Source organism: Anthonomus grandis, unplaced genomic scaffold (assembly GCF_022605725.1).
Source record: "Anthonomus grandis grandis unplaced genomic scaffold, icAntGran1.3 ctg00000121.1___fragment_1, whole genome shotgun sequence".
Lineage (NCBI taxonomy): Eukaryota > Metazoa > Arthropoda > Insecta > Coleoptera > Curculionidae > Anthonomus > Anthonomus grandis.
In genome coordinates this window covers 293405-299404 of record NW_026088435.1, presented here as the reverse complement: position 1 = coordinate 299404, position 6000 = coordinate 293405, and positions in this window count along the sequence as shown.

Sequence of the window (6000 nt, the reverse complement as noted above, 5' to 3'; positions counted from 1 at the left end):
TTTAATTTGATTGCTGGCACCAGAGAAATTTGTACCATTGTCACTAAAAATTGTTGCCGGGCATCCACGTCTTGAAATAAAACGTTTAAAGCATGCTAAAAATGCTTGTGAAGAGAGACTTGATACTAGCTCCAAATGAACAGCTTTAGTGACCATGCATACAAATAAAGCGATATACGCCTTTTCAATTTTGGCGCGTCGAAGAGATGACGATTTAATAATAAATGGTCCTCCAAAATCGACACCTGTTGTTAAAAACGGTCTAGAAGGGACAACTCTGGATTTAGGGAGATCTGCCATAATTTGTTCTCCTGTTTTAAGCTTAAATTTATAGCATTGTAAACAGTTTATAGAGATCTTTTTTATTTCTCTTAATCCATTTAGCGGCCAGTATTTAAGACGAATATTTGACAATATCGTTTGAGGACCAGCATGTCCTAACCTAATGTGTTCTTTTTTTAGCAAGAGTCCAACAACATGGTTTTTTGAGGGCAATAAAATTGGAAATTTTTGATCAAATGATATGGGTGCTTGGGATAATCTGCCTCCAACCCTTATGAGATTGGAGGTATCGATAAAGGGGTTTAACCTAAGGACTTGCTTGTTTGAAATTTTTCTTTCTTCTGACTTTAGTTCACTGATTTCCTTTGAAAACGTTTGGTGTTGAACTTGCTTTACTATAAAAATTTCTGCAGCCTTTAATTCAGTTACAGCTAAAGCACCATAAAATTTTTTACCATTACCTTTACAATTATTTACAAATCTATGTATAAATGCAATAGTTCGTTGCAATCGCGAGAAGTTAGAAAACCGATTAAAAAGTGTTATCCAGAAATCTTCGGAGTTAACAAGCAAGACCGTTTTTGCTTTTCTTGCTTCTTCTTCAGTGGAGCAAGGTCCCTTTTCATACATTTTTAAATTTAAATTCGGGTCCAGTAAGAACTTTGGGCCGTTCCACCAAAGCGTAGAGGTGAGAATCTGGTCTGCGGTAAATCCGCGAGAAAGATGATCAGCTGGATTATCCGCAGTTGGAATATGACGCCATTTGCAGTCTTGGGATAAAACCTGAATTTGAGAAATGCGGTTTGCTACAAACACATTGAAACGAGAAGGGTGGGCATTTAACCAAGCAAGTACAATCTCAGAGTCAGTCCAAAGATTAATGTTGTCAACTGAAAATCTTTCTTTTAATATGGAACACACACGAGTGACTAAATTGGAAAGTAAAAGTGCTCCACAGAGTTCCATGCGGGGAATTGTAATTTCTCTTATCGGGGCTACTCTACTTTTGGCAGTAATAAGTTGACAAGAGACATTTTTGTTAGGATAAAGGGCTCTTATATACACACACGCACCATATGCCTTCCTGCTGGCATCTGAAAATCCATGAATTTGAAGTGAACTGGGATTATTATTAGCTAGGAAAAAACGTGGAATTTTTAAACACATTAGTTGGGGAAGATCTTTAATAAAGGTGGTCCATTGGGTTAAAATGGGTTCTTTCAGGGGTTCATCCCAATTAATTTTTTCTTTCCAAATGTTTTGCATAATTAATTTAGCATTTACAACAATGGGAGCTATGAATCCTAAGGGGTCGTACATTTGCGCAATTTTAGATAAAACTATACGTTTAGTAATTATGCTTTCGGACCTAGTGTCAGGTAAAGAGATAAAAAACTCATCTGAGTCGGGATTCCAGCCTACACCAAGGACTTTATTTGAAATTCCCTCGGTTTCTATGGTGAAACTTTCTTGGGACCCATTATCACAAGTTTTAGACAAAAATAAATTGCTATTTGAACACCATTTATGTAAGTGAAAATTTCCAATCTTGCAAAGTTCCAATAGCTGCCTATGTAATTCTACCAAATTTTCATAGGTATCTTGCCCACAGAGAACATCGTCCACGTAACATTGAGATAAAATAGCTTGAGACGCAAGAGGATAATCGTCTTTATGAATAATGGCAAGTTCATTCAGGGTGCGTGTAGCCAAATAGGGGGCACAGTTCGTGCCATAAGTGACGGTGAGTAATTCAATGCATTGCATTGGCTGAGAGGGATGGTCGCGCCATAAAATATTTTGCAGGTAAGTTTGATTTGGGTTAACGCGCACCTGTCTATACATTTTTTCGATATCAGAAGTGAGAGCGAATTTAAAACTTCGAAACCTAAGTAAAATATCAAACAGTTCAGGTTGAACTGTATATCCTTTATGCATTACGTCATTGAGTGATAGCCCAGAAGACGTTTTCATAGATCCGTCAAACACTACACGAAGTTTAGTGCTTGTACTGTCCTCACGAATTACACAGTGGTGAGGCAGAAAGTATCGATTTTTGTTATTTTCAGTTTTAAGGGAAAGGGGAATAATTCGTGCATGATTGAGTGAAATATATTCACCGATAAATTTTTTGTATTCAAGAAAAAGGTCAGGAGATTTTTGAAAACGCTTTTCTAAGTGGTGAAACCTTTTCTTGGCTAATGAATATGACTCTCCTAGCGGATGTGACTCTTGGGGCCTTTTAAGGGGTAAGTCGACTTGAAAATGACCATCTTTAAATACCGTGGTATTTTGAAAATTCTGTTCAACCATAGAATCTTCAGGGGATAGGGGTTTTTCGTGAGTGGGCGAGACATCTTCTAGTAACCAAAATTTCTCAATTAATGAGTCCAGTGAGCAATCTGAATTTAATGATTGCACTAAAAAGCAATTCTTAGAATTTGCCAAAGGGGTTTTGTGAACGAGAGCTTGGAAGGGGATTAATCCTGAAAGAATGTGGCCAAAGTAAGTACCTACCAACGTTAAAGAGTCCTTGTTAACCTTGGTGTATTCGCCTGAAAGAATGTGGTAGTATACATCTGCTCCCAACAATAAATCTATTGTAGAAGGCGTATCAAAGTAGGGGTCTGCAAGCGGTGTATTATTGGGAAGGTTCAACATAAATTTGTTGACTTTAAAGTGAGGGGATTTTTCTGTGATTTTGTCTAATACACAGCAGTTAACATTCAGGAAGTAATCGTGATTGTGACAGGAATGAATTCTCAGGGAAATTGCGTGATTAGAGTGCTTAATTTTGCCGCCAATACCAGAGATTTGTATTGGCTGCGTCTTAGGAGAGAGATCAAGTCTTTGAACCAGCGATTGGGTTACTATTGATATAGTACTCCCGGGATCTAATATTGCCTTTGCAATAATAAAATGACCATTCTTGTCGGGTATTTGAATCAATGAAGTACCTAATAAAACTTCATTATCTTCAGTGGCGAAAACTGACAAAGTCACAGGTTTATTAGCGTGAGGGCGATTCGAGTTCATTTCATTGCTTGTGCTTGGGATTTGTGGTTCTTGAGTCTGAGAGGAGCTTTGGCTTGAACCTTGATTCCGAGAATGGGAGCTATTTATGAGAAGCGAATTTCTGTTAAAATTTTGAGATCGTTCATTTTGGGTTTGAGGATTTGGCCTCCAATGTGAATTTCTGCTTTGCAAGGGCTGTGCTGCATCATCCATTGGATGCAAAAGAGAATGGTGTTTCATATGACAAATCTGGCACCTCTGAGATGTACAGTTTTTTACTTGATGCCTTGAACCGAGACAATTAAAACATAGATTATTATGATTAACAAAATCCTGTTTCTGTTTTAAACTAAGATCTTTAAATTTAAGACAAGTATAAATTTTGTGATCAGGGTGCTCACAAAAAGGACACTTTTGTCCTGCAACAAAATGTGAGCGAGAGTTTTGAGGAGAGTTTTGAGGTATGACTTGGTTGCCTTGGCGTTGCCCACCATGAGCATAGTGTGAAATTTTTTTAACAAAGGGAGTGTTGTGTTGAGAAGAACGTCCATGGGAATAATTTCTAGTTGAAGGGCTTTCAGAGAGATCTTCTAACACCGAACAACGCTTTTCTAAAAAGCTTAGAAATTCTTCAAGCTTAGGGACCACATGTGAGGAAGAGCGCATTTGAGAACCTCTCTCGGATATATATGCCTTTCTTGTGCCAAAGTCTAATTTTTGAGAAAAAATATAAATTAAAATTAAATCCCAGTGGTCTACTGGAATGTTTTGATTTTTCAGTGAATCAAAGTTCTGTTTTATGCAAACTATAAATTCCCTAAGTGTGTGTGAGGATACCTTATTTAGGATAGGAATGTCAACTAAATTTTTAATATGGGCAAAAATAATTGATAATTGATTATCATATCTTTGTCTAAGGGTATTTAGGGCAATTTGGAGGTTGTCAGTGGTCAATTGTAAATTATCGACCAAATTTAGGGGTTCATCTCTTAAATAAGATTTTAAATAAATTAATCTTTGAATATCAGAGAGAGATTGATTATCTAGAATAAGGGTAGAGAAAAGTTGAAAAAAGGCATTCCATTTAGTGATGTCTCCGTTAAATGGAGGTATGCTAATTTGGGGCAAACTAACATTTGGGGAATGAGAGTGTTGGGGAACTATATGTCTTACTTGAGTTGGCGCTTGCGGGGAAAGTTCTAAAATTTTACGTTGCATTTTAGCAACACACGTTAAGTATTTGTCTTCTACATCATCCTTGTCTACTTTACTTATATCTAAAACTACAATTTGTTTTTCTACCTCTTCAAAATCTTTAAAAGCGTGGGTTAACATACTTTCACGTACCTGAATTTCTAAAAAGTCATGTATACTATCATTATTTTCTAAAAACCAATTAACAATTCGTGTTACTTTAGCCTTTAAATATCCGCGATTTTTAACCAACGCTTCTACTGATATTTCTATTCCTTCAGCCATTTAATTTTTTTGTTTTAGGCTTACAGAATAAACACAAAAAATGACGAGACAACCAGATGCTTATTTTTTGGGAATAGATTTTCTTTAAATTTAAACAATAATTGTTAAGAGAAAATAAACTAATTACCAAGAAACAATTTAAAAGAAAAAGTAAAAAGTGAGTTGCTACTTATTTCCAAATAACAATTATAACAAGTAAAAATAACAAAATAACAAGGGACAAATAACTAAAAGGTTTGTTAGTAAGTAATTAACTAAAATACTGTTTACTCGAAGGACCACCGACACATATGTCGGAACCAATTATATACTTTTTACACAAGAAGTATGTTTTGTTTTTGCTTAGATGAATCGTAAAATCACAACTTGGGAAGATCCGGCTCGAAGGACCATGAATATAGATTAGGGTTTCTTAAAAACCTACCTATACCTGCTCGAGCAACGGCTACTGCATTGACGAGCCCTTCGATGACATAGGTCCAGTTCAATAAATTACACAGTTGTGATTTACGATTACATAAGGGTTTATTGTACCTTTTGGTTAGTAATAATTTACAGGTATAGACTAATGAACGATTTACAATGTTGAAGTTAGTTATTTAACAGGGTTTACAATATTAGTTGACGTTACCAGCCTTCCAGAATCACAAGACCAATAGCAGGAACTTAGCAGGAACCAGGAACGGCATTAGCACTAACGTCACCTTGGTTTGTGCAGCTATTGACAACCACTGTTGCACTCACAACGTTGCACTCACTTTCAGTTCAGTTTTCCACCTTTACGCACACTTATTCACTATAGACCTTTTTACATAACTTAAACTACTTTATCGTAACAATTAGGTATACATATATGAACTTTAGACAAATACTTAAACGGAAGAGAGTGAGAGAGAGAGGAATTGCTTGCGCCAACTTGCTCTTGACTAACTTATTTTCTCGGTACTTTAAGCTTTGTGAATTCCTTCACTGGTGAAAGAAACCTTGTGTTTCGGGGGCGCGAGAGTAGGTACTTCTTTTTGCGGCGACGGAGTGAATACTGATTTTTTCTCGTGGGACTCGGGGTGAAATGTTGGGTAAAAAATGTGGGATGCACGTGTGTCATGGGGCCAACACTTAAGTGAACTTAAGGAGAAAAATGGATTTTTAAGTGCACTTAAGCTAAACTGGTAACAAAGGCATTTCTTAAAAAGTAGGTAAAAACACATGTTGGGATTTGGGAGA